The sequence below is a fragment of the Apostichopus japonicus genome, chromosome 17, assembly GCF_037975245.1.
Source record: "Apostichopus japonicus isolate 1M-3 chromosome 17, ASM3797524v1, whole genome shotgun sequence".
In the NCBI taxonomy this organism is placed as follows: Eukaryota; Metazoa; Echinodermata; class Holothuroidea; order Aspidochirotida; family Stichopodidae; genus Apostichopus; species Apostichopus japonicus.
Genome location: NC_092577.1, coordinates 17,711,468 through 17,730,481, shown reverse-complemented (window position 1 = coordinate 17,730,481; position 19,014 = coordinate 17,711,468). Strand labels below are relative to the sequence as shown.

Below are 19,014 nucleotides of genomic sequence, written 5' to 3'. Positions count from 1 at the left end.
GCAAAACTAGGTACTTTCTCCATGTTACGGAAACGACATGTTTATAATTTGTATTCCTGCAAAAAGTGTTTCCAAGGGAGTTAACGTATAAAAGAAAGATCGAAAAGGTTTTGAATGGTATTTTGAATAATAATAGTTCTATATTCTACAAATAATATGAATAATAAAGGTGAATGGTACAAATAAGTGAATAACGAAGACAGCTAACTTAAGCCCCAGATAGAAAGAAATAATGTATCTATTAAGACTGGGTCGATACACTCAATGGTGTAGTAGAGCTGGGCCTTTGAGATGATTCAAGATACAGGTTCTTCATCAAAAGGCGCGGCGCAGAATTAGTAAGTGATTAAAAGTTCATCCAAGGACAGTTGTACTAGTTATAACAGGATCCACTTCAATTCACTGCATGGAAGTCAGATATGGTATGGAAAAGGGAAAGTCCATTCCGTAGTAGAAGTGAAGATAATTAGACTTGAATATCCTTCAGTCAAAACTTGAACAGATGCACAAAACGTGTTAACAATATGAATAAAACAGGTAACGAAATGGTACGGCAAAACAATAAAGAACTGTGATATTGGAACAGGGTCAGGGGCGATGGTTCCCCAACAACAGTATATAAACCTCTGACTGGTTTCAGGATGCGGTATTTGCGTCATCGTCATCAGTAAATGTAGTTGTGAATATGCAAGAGGTAAAGCATGCCCATAACACCCTCCTCCCCCTCCCCTCTCAGCAAAAAAAGTGTGATTTGAAGAAAATGTGGATATTTATCATAAGGTGTCTGGTAGGTAGGGTAATCTACGTAAAACTACTAATAGCTCAAATTAATATATGAATAAGATCATGTTTTCTGGTTCCTTTAAACTCTGGGGAACAAAATAATGACAACATGACTTTGAAAAAGTTAACCCTCTTCACAAACTTCAAACTTGATTAAAATTTCAGACTAAGATATCAAGATTTAACACCATCACAGTTCATCCTCCAAATCATCTTCCCCTGCATCAACAATCTCAACATCTTCTTGGAAGTTGCTGCAATTTCTATATTTACATAGGTCTGTACACGGTAGTACACGGTAGTTAAGACATTTGCCGACTCTACAGCTACTGCTGACACACTGAAGCAAAACATCTGGGTCAGGTGGCTTCGTCATCCAAGTGATTATAAGGTCATCATTTTCTCGTGGAGTTCAGTTCAGTTTCTCGTGGAGTGCGGACGTGTTTTCGGCTGCTCTCCACCTTTCGTTGACCACACTTTTATTGTGTTTTTACGTTGGCCCTTCATTAGTTTAGTTTGTTTTAGTGTAGTTTTGTGTGTTTTGGGTTTGTTTCGTTTTGGTTTGTGTATAGGTGCGTGGCTTTGCCACACCCCTAGCTGTCATGGCGGCTCGCCGTGACAGCAAAATCGTATTGTTGAGTTTTTCGGGGGAGGCTAAGGTCGTCCCCGTACAAGTTTTTTCAGTTTTGCGTTTTGTTGGTTTAAAGGTCCTTGGAGAGGTTGACGCGCTTCAGCGTAAACCTCTCCGGGGTATGAATTGTTTTGATGTACGGTTTACCTCGGAGGCTGCCCGCGTCCGAGGCGTCCATGTGTTGGAGGGAGTCGAGGGACTGAAGGTCACACCGTATGACAGTTCGGTGTGGGTGACAGTCCTCCATCTCCCTCTGGACATGTCTGAACAGGTTGTTGTGCGGACACTGGGGCGTTTCGGGAAAGTGACCGGCTACGAGGAGCCGGAATTCCTTGAATGTAAAGGTGTGAAGACCGGGACTAGACGAGTTAGAATCGAACTCAAGTCCGATATCCCCTCTACCTTGTGGGCTAATGGGCACAGGGCCCACATTGCATACCCGGGCCAGCCTCGCACTTGTTGGAGGTGTGGGCTGGAAGGGCATGAGGCCAGGTTGTGCCCGAACAAGCGGTGTAGCCGCTGTTTACAGGTTGGGCATACCCTGGCCGAGTGTAAAGGGGATATCGTTTGCAACTCGTGTGGGAAAACGGGCCATCTCGCCCGTTTATGCCCAGACCGCTCATACGCCGCGAGAGTGGCTACGGGCGTGGTTGAAGCGGTCCCTGTCCCGGCCTCTGACACCGTACCACATGATGCTCCTGTCATCGCCCCAGTGTCCGACACTAGCGCCCCGATGGAGGCTTTGTTCCCCCTTTCGAGTCCGACCTCTCCCCTGATCGAACTTGCCGAGACTGCCAGCCTGCCCACTGAAGCAGAGCAGGACAAAACGGCGGAGATGGTACTAGCGGAGTGGCACGCGGCGCAGGATGCCGCTTGTACTGGTTCACCGGTAGCTACGCCCGCTATCGGTGATACTAGTCGGGCCCCGAGTCAACCGGCCCAAGAGACATTAAGTGGCCCAGATTCTGACTCGCCAATGGAGGACTGCACTACAGCCTTATTAGTTGTGGCTAAGGAGTCCTCCGATTGGTTTGATGAGACAAAACAGGCCACTGATCTCATTGACTCGAGTGGCCCTTCCACCCTACCCGCAGCCGCTTCCGCTATACCGGACACGATGGTCGCTAGTGGACCTCCTGTTCCTGACAGGGAGGTCCACTCGATCAAGGTTGACGAGGAGTTAAGAACTCTGCTCCCTCGTAAGAAAAGGGGGAATACTGTTAGGGGCTTGAAAAGACCCGTATTGGGAAAATTTCGCAGGTAATGCGCAAGCCTGTCGTCTGCTATCGGGACGGCGTACCCTGGATGAATTTTGGAGTTAGTTAGTTGTTATGTGCGGGGTGGGGGGTTTGTGTGGTCCTTATATAATGTGGGTTGGGGGTTTTCTGTTTGTGGTTTGGTGTTGGCTTTTTGGGGCTGGTTTGTGGAGCTTTATTGTTTCGGTTCTGTTGGCCTTTGGGTCCGTGTCCTTTCCGCGTCACGTTGAACGCTATATTTAATACATTTGTGGGTTAGTGAGAGATTTCTGTTGGTGGGTTTTCAGTTGGGTTTTTGGTGGTTGTTAAACAGACGGATTGTTTTTGGTTTTGTTGACCTTTGGTCCGTGTCCGTTTCTTTGCACGTAAAAAGCAAGGTCATCATTTTCAAGTTTCCATCCATGTCCCTCTGGTGAGAGTGCATCAATCCTTTGCTGCAATACCCTACTGTGAATAGCAGCCTGGTTGGTGCAGCGCATAACATGCTGGATCAGAGCATATTTTGTTGGTGGTAAACTCTGCTCTGAGGAGATGAACAGAACACCTTGTACCATGAAATTGGATATTTTTGAGTCTCACATTTTATGATGGGGTACCAATATAATTACAATTCAGCTACAAATATGTTGCAAATTACTTTTCAATGGAAAGATTAACCTGATATTGCATCTCAAAGCGTTTAGAGAATTTTTTAATTTTCCTTCGGGGAGGACCCCCAAATTCCAAAAGTCCTAGATCCACCCCTGAACACTCAATGAACCACACATTGAAGAGAGTACTTTACCTTTCAAGATCTGTATGTCTTCCTTGTCAAGAATTGTATCTAGTTTCTTCAACATAGAGAGTGGTACCTCACTTCAATGGCAACACGGTCTTTTCCTCTAATATTCATAAAATCTGGGCTCATCTTTTTTTCCGCTGTGCTGCTTGTCGAAGCAATACTTTAATAAAATGAAATAAAAAGAGCAAATTGTTTTGCATTTTCTGTTGATCAAAATGTAAGTTTGAACAAATAAGAACTAAGACAATTTTATTTATATACCATGTGATCTGCTCATCTTCTATGGACAAAGAAAGACACATTCAAATTTTGCAAACCAGTGTCATGCAAAAAAGAATTAAAACAGGCTTTTTTTGACAGTACATAACATTATCTCTTAATGTTATGGTTTAAATTATACAATGGTAGATTATATCTGTTACTAATAATAAAGGAGACAGATACTTGTTCATTTTGGTAAAGCTAGACAGGCTGACCATAAGACCTTGCAAACCTAACCTTATTGCACCTTTGTTACACTTATTTTTCTAACTCATATAATATCTCTATCATTCAAATAAAGGGCCACAGTAAGAAAACTATGAAGCCTGTATTTAACACTTAGGCTAGTGCCCCAGATGGAGAATTTGAAACAAATTTCCGTTCCTACCACCTTATAACAAAACAAATCAGATGACCATGCTTCTATCCCTCAAGAGCTACTGATCTTGCATTATGCAACTTCTCTTAACACTTCAACTATGCCACAGAAGTACAAGTAGAGTCGTGTAGTATGCTTAGGTTTACCTCCATCGAAAGTCTCTGCCTGCTGCAGCTTGTCCTGCACCCGTTTGCAACGCCGAGTAATGTATTGTTTCTTTTCCCACATATAATAAATTGAACAGGCAATACACCAGAGCTTCTGCTTGGTTTCCTCGATCTTTTCCGTCAATTCTTCGTTTAAAATTATATGGGGTCTCCTCTGGTACTGTCCGTTTTCTTGCAGCAATGTGCTTGCTATCAATGAACCGCCTGTAACACTTATCGTGGAACCCCATCATACTATGCTGTTGAACACACGCTTGATCGTAGTAGGCCATGGAGTAATCAGTAGTACGGCGATATCACTGTCTCCGCCGCTGAGATTAAGCCAATCTTTAGCGCAGGAAGTAACTTTAGTCCATCGTTTATTCGCCAGTGCCTTGACTGCTTCAAATTTTACAGATTCAATATGCACTGAGCACTGTAGATTTCCGTGTGTCGGAGACTGACTAGCGCCCGTGGGAGCCGCCATTTTGGTTGTTTTCTACAAAGATTGCACACAGAACTCATGGCTCATTGGACAATTCATATCACATGGTACAGATATCTCACGGGCGCACAACTTTTGAACGTAAAACGGCAGGTTTCTTAACATACGCAATAAAAAATATAGTTCGATCTTTCGAGCGGAATTGCAAAAAAACTGCAGGAAAGTACATGGAGAACTTTTGGATCATTAATCTTAGTTAATTTATGTATTCAATGCTGTAGAGAAATTTTAGACCCGCAGTTGCTGGAACGAAACAAGCGAATTTCCACCTTCAGCTGATGGCCTATACACCCTCCTTAAAAGGGTCGGCTTCAAGTGCTTTTTACGTGACCCGTCATACGGGATACAAAACGTCACGGCCAAACGGCACTACCAAACCATCCATTCTTACAAACGAAACTCAGGTCAAGCGAGCCAAAAAAAGTACATACGCCCACCGACCTGTAGAGACAAAACGCCCAACCACGCACTGAAACATTCAAAAAAACACAAAAGGACGACCAGCCCGCAGCGAAAGAAAACAGCCTTCCCCAGCACACCACGTCCAATAAAGGCAGCCCCGGCAGCGATTGTCAGACTTCACCGCCTCCAAGACTGCCTGCCAACTGGCAAATTTCCCCCTAAAAACAACATCACATCTATTCCTCCAAATAAGCTTTTTTAGAACAGAACAAACATAAATAATACGCTACAACACAGCAACAGAACAAACGGTCGATCCAGGACTGAAACCACTCCCACAAGTTAAAACAAAAGGGCAATGCCAAAAAAAAAACTTTGGCAGCAAAATAATCATGCCCAGACGTTCACGGGTCCTATTATTGCCCACAAGGTTCGGTAGAACTCCCTCGGAAGCCCGTTCGAACCCGGGGACTTGCCATTCTTCATCTTCGAAAGCGCCTTCCAAAGCTCAACAGTGGTTATTCCGCCCCCCAAAATATCATTGACATCGTGGGGAACGGTCGACATTGCCACGCGTAAACAAACTCGAATAATACTCTTTATATACGCGGACAATGCCGTGAGTGTCACTGACCACGGTCCCGTCGGAAGCGCGCACAGACGGGACGCGTCTGTCACCCGCCGATGAGCTAACGGACTGGTAAAACCTCAGTGAAGGGCGCTCCTCGGCTTCCACCGCTTCGACACGGGCCCTGACGCCGGCACCGTGGTACTTTTCATCGAGATAAATCTGCAAAGCGATGACTGCCGAAGGGTCGCCAAACTTCACCTCCGCGCACAGCTTCGAGAATTTTTCTCTTCGACGCCGTGCGCCGGTCACGCAATACTGAATTGCGTAGCGTTTGATGCGCAACTTCACATCATCCCACCACTGGGATGTAGAAGCAAAGGCCGGCTTCAATGTTTGCCATCCTTTGTACCTGGTCTCGAAACCCTGGCGGAACTCTGCCTCGCCAAGAATCCGACAGTTAAGCTTCCATAGGCCCCGCCCGATCGGGAAAATGGAAAGCAAAACAAAACGTGCTACTACAGTGTCATGGTCAGAGAGCGGACAGCTGAGCGTGTCGCAACCCGAAAATTTAAAACTTAGGGGCGCATACACTCGATCTATCCTGGAGGCATCTTCTCCGTTGGGCCTCACCCACGTATACACCGTACTACACGGGTGCATATGCCTCCAGACATCGGCTAAAAGGTGTGCCGAAGTGAATCTGTCCAATTCTGTGATCCCAGCGTCGGGACTAGCAGACACAGAAGCCCCGAGTCTGTCAAGACCCGAGTCTGTGACACAGTTATAGTTTCCGACCTTGACACATGGAGCACTACCAGGAACAAAGGAAGGCAGTGTGTTAAAAAATTCTCGTCTAGCAGAAGGCCGATTGGGAGCATACACATTGCAAATGGAGATGTTACCCTGTGGATACTTGAAAAGAATGCAAACCAATCGGCCCTCGTGATCCGTCTCCACCCTAGTGGCACAACCCGCCTGACGAGGTGACAGGAGGATGACAGTGCCACAGGATGAAGACGAACCAAACGAAGCATGCAGCCCACCACCCCACTCATAAGCCCATAGAGGGACATCTTCCAAAATATATGTTTCTTGCAGGCAAACGCAGTCGACCTCCATTGAAATACAATAATGGAAAATGCGACTGCGCTTGCGATGATCCCTCATGCCATTGACGTTGAAAGTGGCAACTGAAAATGTATGGGCCATGAGAGGGCAATGGGGCAAAACTACGCCGACGACGATTCTGTAAGCTTCAAGCGCGCTCTAGACGACATATCACCAACGGCTTCAAGTGACGACTCGGACGACTGCCACAGTTGGCTTTCGTGGAGTTCAGACGTGTTTCGCTCTCGCCCTCCATCTATTACAGCTGTTATTGTCACTGGACGGGTACTTTTTACGTGCAAAGAAACGGACACGGACCAAAGGTAACCAAAAACAATCCCAGTCTGTTTAACAACCACCAAAACTCCAACTGAAAACCCACAAACAGAAATCTCTCACTAACCCACAAATGTATAAAATGTAGCGTTTAACGTGACGTGAAAAGGACACGGACCCAAAGGCTAACAGAACCAAAACAATAAAGCTCTACAAACCAGCCCCAAAAAACTCCAAACCACAAAGAGACCACCCCAACCCCACACTTAACAACAAACTCACTCCAAAATTCATCGGGGGTACGCTGTCCCGATAGTAGACGACAGGCTTGCGCAGTATCTGCGAAGTTTTCCCAATACGGGTCTTTCCAGGCCCCTAGCAGTGTTCCCCCTTTCTCTTCGAGCGAGCAGAGTTCTTAGCTCCCCGTCAACCTTGATCGAGTGGACATCCCTGTCAGGAACAGGAGGTCCATTATAGCGACCATCGTGTCCGGTATAGCGGAAGCGACTGCGGGCAGGGTGGAAGGGCCATTCGAGTCAATGAGATCAGTGACCTGTTTCGTCTCATCAAACCAATCGGAGGACTCCTTAGCCACAACTACTAAGGCTGTAGTGCAGTCCTCCATTGGCGAGTCTGAATCTGGGCCACTTAATGTCTCTTGAGCCAGTTGACTCGGGGCCCGACTAATATCAGCGATGGCGGGCGTAGCTACCGGTGAACCAGTACAAGCAGCATCCTGCTCCGCATGCCACTCCGCTAGTACCATCTCCGCCGTTTTGTCCAGCTCCGCCTCAGTGGGCAGGCTGGCAGTCTCGGCAGACAAGGTGGGACACGAAAGGGGGAACAAATCATCCACCCGGGCGCTAGTGTCGGACACTGGGGCAATCAACGGAGCATGAGGTGATACGGTGTCAGAGGCCGGAACGGGGAGCGCTTCAGCCACGTCCGTAGCCACTCTCGCGGCGTATGAGCGGTCTGGGCATAATCGGGCGAGATGGCCCGTTTTCCCACACGAGTTACACACTATATCCCCCTTTACACTCGGCCAGGGTACGCCCAACATGTAAACAGCGGCTACACCGCTTGTTTGGGCACAACCTGGCCTCATGCCCTTCCAGCCCACACCTCTAACAAGTGCGAGGCTGGCCCGGATATGCAATGTGGGCTCTGTGCCCATTAGCCCACAGGTACGAACTTCAGTTCGATTGTAACTCGTCTAGTCCCGGTCTTGACACCTTTAAATTCAAGGAATTCCGGCTACTCGTAGCCGGTCACTTTCCCAAAACGTCCCAGTGTCCGCACAACAACCTGTTCAGACATGTCCAGAGGGACATGGAGGACTGTCACCCACACCGAACTGCCATACGGTGTTACCTTCAGTCCCTCAACTCCCTCCAACACATGGACGCCTCGGACGCGGACAGCCTGAAGCGCGTGAACCTCTCCAGGGACCTTTAAACCAACAGAACGCAAAACTGAAACAAAGTTGTCTGGGGACGACCTTAGCCTCCCCCGAAAAAGTCAAGAATACGATTTTGCTGTCACGGCGAGCCGCCATGACAGCTAGGGGTGTGGCAAGCCACGCACCTACGAAAAACAAAAACCACGAAACAAAGCCAAAACTACACTAAACAAACTACAAACTATTGAAACGCCAACGTAAAAAACACATAGTGTGTGGTCAACGGAAAGTGGAGAGCAGCCACTTTTCTGGACTGTGCTATACTTCCCGCCAGGCGGGTGTGCTAGATTGTGTTCGTGTGTGCCTCAGTTCGTACATCGTTGGTAGGGTAGGAGCAGTCCTACATTTTTCGACTAAGGTTTCGAATGCATCTTGGTGTTCGCTGGTCCAGTTGTTCCCGAAGGGAGTGTCTGGGCTGGGCATATACCCTAGTGGATGACTTCACCTACCTGAGCCTGCGCCCCTTCTTTCTTCCGGACTGGCTGATATATATTTCAGAGGTTTTAGAGGTGTTGTTAATAATAATAAAAACTACTAACCTCTAATAATAGTTCTGTCGAGTTTAACCCTCCTTGGCGTCGGTCCAGGGAACTTGCACTGTCAGTTCCAAGTAGATCCGTATATATATCATAAAAATCCTTATAATTGAGTAATTGAATAACTGAATCCGCTAGTAATTGCCCAGCTAACAAAATTACGTTTTGATAACGTTATATTTACGTAGCGTTTACGTTGTAATTACGTTATAAATTTACGTTGTAGTTACGAAATTTTGTAGACTACAGGGGACGTTATATTTACGTTATATTCTGACCAAAAAATAACGTATTTACGTTTTTAATACGTAATTTTCTAACGTTCATCTGTTACGTTACAATAACGTCGCATTAACGTTTATATATAACCTTTTTAATACGTTGCTACAACGTTAATACAACGAGATTTTGCGACTTTAGTGATTTACGTTTTAGTTACGTTGTGATATAACGTAATGGTTACGTAACTTAGTAACCAACCCCGCCGCCCCTCCACGTACACACTGAGTATACCCTAACACACCTTGGCAATTTAAAAAGGGACTGAAGACATTTCGATCTTTATAGGTACAGAGAATGTTTCATTTCTTTTCTTTAAGAAATGATCAATGACTGAATGATACACAACATTTTTAACAGGCAATGATAAATTTAAAAGCAACTTCTTATAAATAATATAGAAGTTTTGTACAGAACGGTACCCAAAATAGTCTATGATTAAGTAAGTTTAATCTCACATGTTCATTGCAATCTTTAAGGAGTTAAGATTTCCCTTCGAATATCATTGTTAATAGTCTTTACGGTTTCAACCAAAAACTCTCTTTTTCTTTTCATGCCCTTTTATGCATATTTCACAGTAGATTTGTATAGAGTATAGACCAAGACATAGTTATAAGAGAGGGTACCCTTCTTTCAAAAGCTTCAATAACAAAAATCAATAAATATCAAATACGAAGTACAAATAGGATAATGCCTTGTTAAAAAACAGATGGAGGTAAAATGAGTTCCACGAACTAATGTAAACTCTGGTTTTTGGTTTCAAACAAGTACCAGAGATACCTTCTTATATATAGTAGACCTTTGTAATTTATATGAAACGGTATATAATAAGAGCCTATAGTTCATTGAATTGCTTTAGTGCAAAATTAAGTATTAAATTGGACTTTTCATGCTATTAATATGTTCGATTATACCAAAGTTGCATGTTTTATTCCTTAAATAAATCGTCCTTACTGTGTAAAAAAAAAAAGGAAATATGGTAACATATGGGGCAGCAAAAGATTGGCCCAGTCTATTTTCACTAAAGCAATATCACCTTACTAGCCCCACGTAGATGTCAAGAAAAATGGAAGAATTTGGCTTTACTGGTGTCTGTTGAAGTTTCATTTAAACTTGACATAATGCATTGCTTTTTGAGTCTCGCTTGTCGATCCCGCAAGAAGAAGCACTGAATACAATGAACAATATAGCTGAAGCCCTACTATATTTTACCCATTTGGCATTCCAAAGCACTGTTATTCAACGAGTGCTCATTTGCATAAACAGCTTTTGCATTCCACTGATCTGTGCGCTTTGTGATGTGGACGTTGGTTGTGGAAATAGCAACACCGTGCACGCTGCGTGCTATAGTAATTGTATATATTGTATATATATTCTAATAAATGCAGCAAGCGTGCCACTGACTTATATTATATCAATAAATGAATAGTATTTCGTGAACGTTAGTATTGTGGCTACCGGCCTTTTGTTTTTTGTTTTCGCCTGCCAGTGTGACATAAATTTTGAGCTCCGCATTGCAATTAGTAACAGCCATGTGCTGGACGTATGATCTTCCGTATCACACATTCACATGAAGGCTAGGCTAAATAGGCTACAGGTACCTAGACTAAAGTCACGCTACATTCATTAACATTCCAGCCGTTAGTGAACTTTTTATTATTTACAAACAAACAGTGACAGGTTTCTATGAAGTATCATGATCGAGTAGCCATATGGCAGGCCCAGTATAGGTATATCCTTGCCAATTAGCCTCTTCAATTTCTTGACATTGTGTGTACCCTAGTGTACTTGACAGTGAAGGCTATAGCAAACTATAATCAGAATCCAGGCTATATTATTTACAGTTTAGAGTCAATAGCGCTGAGTAGTACCTGATATCGCATAAAAAGTCCTTTCACGATAATGCTACATTCCCATTTAGCAAAGATGAGCCTAGTTCCTAAACCATTACCAATATTGTAAATTAAACACAATTTTAGCATTTGTTGTGCAAGTTGTAGAATTTTGTACGCTAAATTAGAACTAAGCTGATATTTAATGGCTAGTGAATAACCAGTTTCCCTGTAACAATAGTCACTACATGATACAGCAGCATGGTAAATACTGTGAGTGTGACCAAGGACAAGTCATCTTTATCATTTTGCCTAATGCAGCATTAGTCATGACCATCATATAGGCCTACACATATTAATTCCACACATCAGAGAACTGCTTAAAGCGTCTCTCTGCACCCACAATTTTAAAACAATATAAATGTTTGTATTATTCTGCTACGTTCTAAATATAAGAGGTAAACATGTAACTACCCCTTTTTGAGTCATACTGGAAAGTATTTGCTATGCAGAATATCTTCAGCGTGCAACTACAAATTTACTGTTACTGATGACGTGGTGTAGTGTGGCCTTGCATATTACCATAGGAAATGTGGTGTAAAATTCCAGACGACGTTTAACACACTCCATCGACAGAATAGGCTATTGTATCGATACTGTGAAGTGTGAGGATGTATCGGTTAATGTAAGGTTAGCCTAGTATGTAACATAGGCTAGCCTAATATTACTGTGTAGGCTGAATTGACTAGGCAATACACTAGGCTAGTGTATATTGAGAAGAGATTGCAGACGCTGAGAATAATAACAAAACATGGGAATCGGTGAGACATAGTGAAATCATGGAAACAATAGTATATGACAGACCCCTAACAGAAATCAACATTTCCCCCTTCATCCCCTTCCCAGGACGGCAATCGAAGCCATCATTGCTTCATTCATCTGAAAATCCTGCAGATGTCCGTGCCTACAAGAACAATTTCAAGAAACAAGTGTTTTAAATATCAAAGGTAAAGAAAATAGTATCATAGAAAACTAATTTAGTCACACTTACAGTTTAAAGCAATTTTCAAGGTTGAAAATCTGCTCAATTGCCATTAAATTGCTTATTACATCTGTAACTGTAAATAGTATATATAATAAGGTCACCTTGTTTTCTTCACAGTAGTCATAGAGACAAAAAAAAAAGAGCATGCTATCATTGCTATGTGTCCAAAAAGTAACTTGGCAAACTTTGCTCTCCAAAGTGTTGTCAGAATTGTAAATGAACACACAAGATGTTTGAATGTCCCAGTGAGGTAAATTTCCTTCAGGGTGGTAAAAATAATAGTTTAAGCATGTATTTTTTTTTTTACCAAAGATGACCATATTTAAAAATCGGGCATATTTGGGGCCAAAACAGTATACCTTTTTTAAACATATTTAAGGGTTGGAGTAAAAGTAAAATGCACTGAGTTTATGAGAATATAATATTTATCAAGTCTATTACGAACAGAAAATTACAATACTGTTTTGCATACACCTTAATTTTCTTTAATGAAAGCGATAATAATGCACCCACAACACCATTTCAAGGATTGTACATTTTACGTTCTCAGGGAACCAATACGTTAACTACTTTCAACAAGCTTTGTTAAACGTCTTTAATTGTTGTGGCCCTATGGAGTTCTCTGAAAGGTAAAAGCAAGCTTAGGACAAAAGTAGTATATATGTTATAAAGATATTTCCTTATTATTGATGTAGATTGTGTATTTTAGATCCTCCTGCAAGCAGGAACTTGCGGAGAAGCCTCTTTGGCTTATCAATGACGCAAGCTGACCGAGGTCAGTCTCTTACATTCATATTTAACGTCCATGATTATGAATTCTCAACAACTCTGTAACTGGACGACATACATTAGTCTTAGAGTGACTCGAACCGGGGACCTTATGATTGGAAGGCACCAGTTTTAACCACTGAGCTAACACTCCACATAACACTGAGCTAACACTCCACAGAATGTATAATAAGTATGGCTTTCATAGACTGGAGAAGAGTTTATTTGTAATGAATATTTATTTATTGAAGTAAACAGTTAATACGTTTGTTTTTCGGGGTTTTTTGTTGTTGTTTGCAACAAGAACCTCTGATTTTTCTTTACCCAATTGCCTGTACAGAATTTGCTTTTGTAGTTTAGTTGAACTTGTCATAGAGCATTATTACTTCCAAGCCATTTCAGACATGGATATAAACATTCCCCTTCTCTAAAGTTTGTACCCAAAGATTACCGTGAAATTGGAACCTCCAGGTTTGTTGGGGGCATGCTTCAAGGTCTCGGCAACTTCTCTCTCTACATGAGACACAGATGTACCTTTGTGGGACCGTAGACAGGCTTCTGCAAGAAATCATTCAATGAAACTTATGTACGTATTATCATTAGTTACATTGTTTGATTTTGTTTGTATCAATTATATGGGTAAACCTTTTGCTCCATACCTAACAAAAATGAGGTAAAACTAAGTATGAAAGGAAAGTTTAAAGGTTAATACACATTGCCCTCACATTTGACACACTGATTATCCGTTATACTTTGATGGTGAGGATGCTTTACATTTATATCTTTGTAGGAAGTTTGATAATACTTACTTATGATGACTCTAAACAGCTGAAGGCTCTGAAAAGGCAGCTCTCCCAGTCTACCCTTCATGCTGTACCTGGACCACAATGCAATTAGTCCGAAGATTTTTCATGATTATTCCCACAGTGTCACCAACACGGTATCCTCTCAGTGCACTAAGGAAATTTACCTGTTGCAAAGTGCAAAATACAAGTTGAAGCAAACGTGAAATGCTTATATCCATCAAGAACAATATAAACACAATTTTCAGAGTATGCATCAAGCTTCTGACAATTTAATTAACTCATTTCCATTTCTTGTCATTCCGGTGCATGGTGAAAATGATGGTGTGTGAGGTCAGTCTTATTATTGAAGAAATTAGTGATGAATTAGTTTCTTCCTTTTATGTAGGCACAGGACTATCTTAGCCAGCTGATTCTTTGTGGTAAAAGTTTGTATCACCAGGTTCATTTCACTTTCTGGTGGCTCATTATTTCTTCTAATAACTCTTAAAATGTAACTCGTAATAAATTTGTGTTTAAGTTTACCAATTTCTTCTTGTAGTTTTCTTCTTTTAGTTTTTCAGACAGTTCATTTATCTGTTCAACTGTTGTCATTTTTTCTTCAAATATGTCCTCCAGCATTACTTCATCAGAAGCAACATGCCGATTGCTAGCCAGGGGTCCGCAGCAGTGAAAGCCCTTCCTTCTGGTTTTCAATTATGGTATCCAGTTTCATAAGTACAGTTAACTGGAAATCTGTTTAAGAGGTAGAGTAGTTTCAACATAGCATTTCAGAACAAATTCCTGAAACTTCCACATAAAGTACATCTACAAAAGGGGCTTGTGATAAAAAAGATTAATAGTTATGCTAAATTTCAGATTGTCATTTCATAATTTGTTTCCAAATTAAGCACAAATCCTGCTTTGAACGTTGTACTGTTTGGAATAAGCATCTTAGAAAACCGTGAGAGCAACTGATGTTGCCTTAAAAACCTACTTTCTTGCGTGTTGCTTTGTGAAGGCCTTCTAGGAGAAACCAAAGTGACTGTATTTGTGGGGGTGGTTGGTGGATCTGGTTCTTGCGGTGTAGGCACAGCTGGAGGCGTAAAAATGTGAGGATCTGCTCGACGTAAAAAGAAAAGAAAGAGCCAATGCATTTATTCAACCTGATACAATGGAGATAATGTTCACCAGTATTTAAAGATTTGTGCTCATTCCCTCTCTTGTGGTTAAACTCATCCCCTAGGTAAAATAAAGATTAAGAAGGTTCAAGTCATAACTACTACATGAGCATGCAGATCAAGAGATGATAAAAGTTTTTAGACACAAATGACCATTAGTTTAATTGGATTGACAATTTTGTCAGATGGCACTTTTCTTTGTTAGTATGACAAACATGGATTACTGCTGCCAATTGGTTGACATAGATAAAATTCTCAATGTTTGCTCAGATTATTGGAAGTACCAGTTGGTTTAATAAATTACAGTTTTGTGTTGTGATTGAGGCAAAGAAATAATGTTGCATCCATTTCAAAGAAAACAGATTGCTTGTAGTTTCCCAAATCACACCATGAGCAAGTTTGCTTCACACCACTCTGATTGTTCAAGCAGAAACAACTTAAAACTAAGTTTAAATAAACACGGTAGTTGATTACATAGAATAGAGTGTTTTCATTTTTGGACATCTCACATTGTCATATTCTTTTTATCAGCAGCCTTCTCCACAAGTGGTCCTAACAATTTGCAAAGCATATCCCCTCATGGCTGTTTGATTTGGAGACAGATGACGTAGCATCATGGAATCTGATCTTTGTAATAGTCCTTGCTCTACAGCTAGGGTATTAGAGAACTTTTTGTTTAATCTGTGATTTTTAATATATTTTGACTTACGTTGTTGTGAATTTGACCCAGGAATCCTCTTTTTCCGGGTTTCAAGAGATCTGTGTGACACAGCATCTGAAAGGACAAGATATTGGGTAGACATAAGCCTGCTTTCCTTGTACACTGAAATCAATCAATCCAGAAGAAAAGTGCTGTTACAATTTCAGAGTCAGATTCCATTCCTTTTGATTTTATAATACTTTCGGTAATACTTGAGTATCTCTATGTGTGTTCTTATATTCCTATCTTGAGCAGGGGAGTGTAGTAAGTTGAAAATAGGTCCCTAGTACAGTAATGTCATTGTCCTTCTGAATTTGACTGGCTCATTAATTATAGCTTGGTCCACATGGGCAGCATCTGGTCAACAGAACCCCTCTGTCTACAACCTCACTTTCCCTTATTTTGGTACTGTACAGTAATGTAGGTACATTATTAAGCTAAAGTAGTGCTGCTGGTTTACTATTGATTCTTAGTTTTCTTATGTATACATGTTTATAATTACTTATATTTTGGTGCTAGAGTCAAATCTCTGCAGTAATACAGGGTTTGGATGTTAAAGATGAGGAATATTCTTGCGCTTGTAGCCCTGAGTTTATGCAAATGCACCCTCCTGGCGTGGCGTGGGTTTACAGTCAGTGTTGCCAGCGTTAGCGTTTTAACACTAGATCTAGCATTTTTAGTAATTTCTGGGGTTCTTGCGTAGGTTTTTTTCTAATTTTGGTAATTCTAGTTTTCTTTGCCTAAAACTAGTTAAATTTACAAAGAATATACAATTTTTCCCATTTTTAGACCAAATTCTTACTTGGAGACCCATCCAAATTTATTTGGAGTATTTTTAACCAATCTTATGAATTTCCTACCGAAAATTTGCATATTTTTTTCCAATTTTCTGGGTCAGACTATCACACAAATGAACTATTCAAAATCTATTCGGTGATCGGTGACTATTCATCCTACGAATATGTGCTAAATTGACTGGAAACAACACGAAAGTTAGGGAAACTACCATTTACCGTTTTCTGGGGTTTTATTTTCGTAAATCTAGCGTTTTTTCGTCAACTGTCGCTGGTAACGCTGGTTAGTTGCATGTGAGAATTTCAAGAGGCAAGGTGTCTATTAGAATGAGAGAAGATAATGTCGTCCGTTTGCAGTTTAAAACGATGATGAAGAGTTGTTTTGGTTCTGTATGGTGAGTAAACATTAATATTGTCTCACCTGGTTCTTTAGCTGTTGTTTTGGGGTAGAATGAGGCTATAAGATATTGATTAAAATTATGTATAATAACGATATTGTGTAAGTGCAAATTGATCGTTTAAATAGTATGTAGGTATTAGTTCCACGAAATTTAACGTTACTAAGAACTGTTTATATTTGTATGAAATTTCGATGTGATTGTGGGTTTGCAGGGCGCATTCCAAGTTATTTTGTACACATATATTTTTTAGAAGGTTCATCTTTTTTGTTGACATAGATGTCTATGTGCAGAGTCTGGAACTAAGATGGTCTAGTACTGATGTCAGTAGCCACCTGTAAATTGTTTTCGTAATTGGTTTGGTGAGTAATAGCGGTGCTGTATAATGTTGTTTCTTTAAGGGTAATTAAATTAAAGTGCTGAAGGATTGTATTTTTCTCTTTCATTTTCTACTAAACTGTAGAAGTGCGGTTTATCAATTGACATTTTTCCATTGTTAAAGCTGTTATCATTTCTTCATTCAATATTTATATTCTAAATTTCTTGATTTTATAACTTATATGTTCAGTAAGGATTCATTGCTCATTTTGTTCACATTCCTTGACTGTTTGCTATTTCTACAATTATTTCACATGACTATGCTATTTGAAAGAAGTATTGTACCAATGTGTGCATATTGTAGTATGAGTGATTTAGTTTACTTTTGTAGGAGTACTGTTGTGATTTCATATTTCCATATTGTTTAATGTTTGTTTCTTCATATCACTTTCAGGAGCTGTTTACTACTTATATTTTTGGTTTACGTTATTGGTTGGTTCGAGTTGAAAAGATAAGGAAACTCAAGAACAGATCTTGGTCCTCTCTGCCTACGTCTCTGACTGCAGACGGGCCCTTCCCTTTTGTTACCGCCTCTATCAGCGCGCCCTCTCAGCCCCTATCCTTTCAGAAGCCTAGTAGTTCTCATGTTTGAAATATGCATACTGTGTATCTGATGGAATTGAGATGATTGGTGGTCAATTGAGGTCAGCTGCCAGTGACAATATGTCAAAACCTTGAAAGAACATTACCTGAAGAAGGGGACCTTGTATTCATTTCCTACTTGGTAAATAGATGTACCACATTTCCTGACTTCCATTAAACCGCATTGAATGAATCCATGAAAAACATTAGGAGAGTAATTGTGAAAAAGCATCTGCTTTACCTATGGATGTGATGAATGGCCTCTTTTGATGGATGCCTGAAAGAACTGGAGGCTTTGGAAGGGCTGCAACTGGTGCAGAAATGGCTTTTTCAGTGTTGTCTTCATTTTCATCTGCAATGGCATGTGAGCAACAACAACAAAAGACTTACTTTAATGATTGTACGTATGATAGTACTCGTGTAAATACAACCAGGCCTAAATGTCTTAAAGTTGAAATATGACATATGCAGCAACAATTACTTAAAACCTTATTCTTCAATAACTCTCTGATATGGCTATTATTAATGGCTGTCTCTTGAAAATGAAAACGTTAAATCAGCAAAATTATATTGTTAGCAAGTCAAATGTCATAATCTTCAACATAGGGCTTTGAACAACCAATGTTTTCTCCCATGAAATGTTGATTCATATTGATACTGTACCATTTTTTCTAACCTAATTTAAGAGAAATGTTTTGTTTTCTCCTCCTTAACAGGGGTAGGACTTCACAAAACTGAGGAAGAAGTAGATACTGCTGACAAACAAATAACATCATCTTCAGATGCCTACCGTCTCCATCACTCTCAGAACCACTGGAGACAAATCTTGCCGTGCCGTTCTCTTTCTTGAGCTGTTCTGAAGGCTTTCCCCTTCAGAATCTATGTTAGAAGTTTCCTCGGCCAGCCGTGACAGTTTCTGTGCCTTGTTATAGTTGTCTGTGGTGTGGAAATGATGACAGACTCCCAGTGTGTTCAGGTATGATTATTTTGGATTTTCATCATAACATAGAGCAATTAACAACTTTATTGACTAATACATTGTAAAGGGGGTACAATTGCAGTTTGAACTGAAGGCTCACTCAATCAGTGTTCCATCAATGTCATACGGAATCCGTTTTGAAGGGTAAGCCGTTTTTTGTTCTGCTTTCCACTTGGCTTGAATTTGCTCCTGCATTATGA

General features: G+C 41.1%; 3 long non-coding RNA genes across 4 annotated transcripts; 2 read left to right on the top strand and 1 right to left on the bottom strand.

Annotated features, from left to right (window-relative positions):
• Positions 1 to 3,059: 3,059 nt before the first annotated feature.
• LOC139985037 (uncharacterized) lies at positions 3,060 to 5,001 on the bottom strand. The gene is made up of 3 exons (XR_011799261.1): positions 4,238 to 5,001; positions 3,455 to 3,611; positions 3,060 to 3,193 (listed from the first exon to the last, which is right to left on the bottom strand). It is a non-coding gene; the product is annotated as an uncharacterized lncRNA (long non-coding RNA).
• Positions 5,002 to 10,719: 5,718 nt separating this feature from the next.
• Positions 10,720 to 16,105, top strand: LOC139985028 (uncharacterized). Of its 2 annotated transcripts, XR_011799257.1 has the most exons (5): positions 10,720 to 12,214; positions 12,803 to 12,881; positions 13,454 to 13,606; positions 14,442 to 14,569; positions 15,518 to 16,105. It is a non-coding gene; the product is annotated as an uncharacterized lncRNA (long non-coding RNA). The 2 variants fall into 2 exon arrangements; XR_011799258.1 differs by lacking the exons at positions 14,442 to 14,569; positions 15,518 to 16,105 and adding an exon at positions 13,811 to 14,232.
• Positions 16,106 to 16,649: 544 nt separating this feature from the next.
• LOC139954787 (uncharacterized) lies at positions 16,650 to 18,500 on the top strand. Its single transcript, XR_011788181.1, has 3 exons — positions 16,650 to 16,872; positions 17,155 to 17,237; positions 17,648 to 18,500. It is a non-coding gene; the product is annotated as an uncharacterized lncRNA (long non-coding RNA).
• Positions 18,501 to 19,014: the final 514 nt, after the last annotated feature.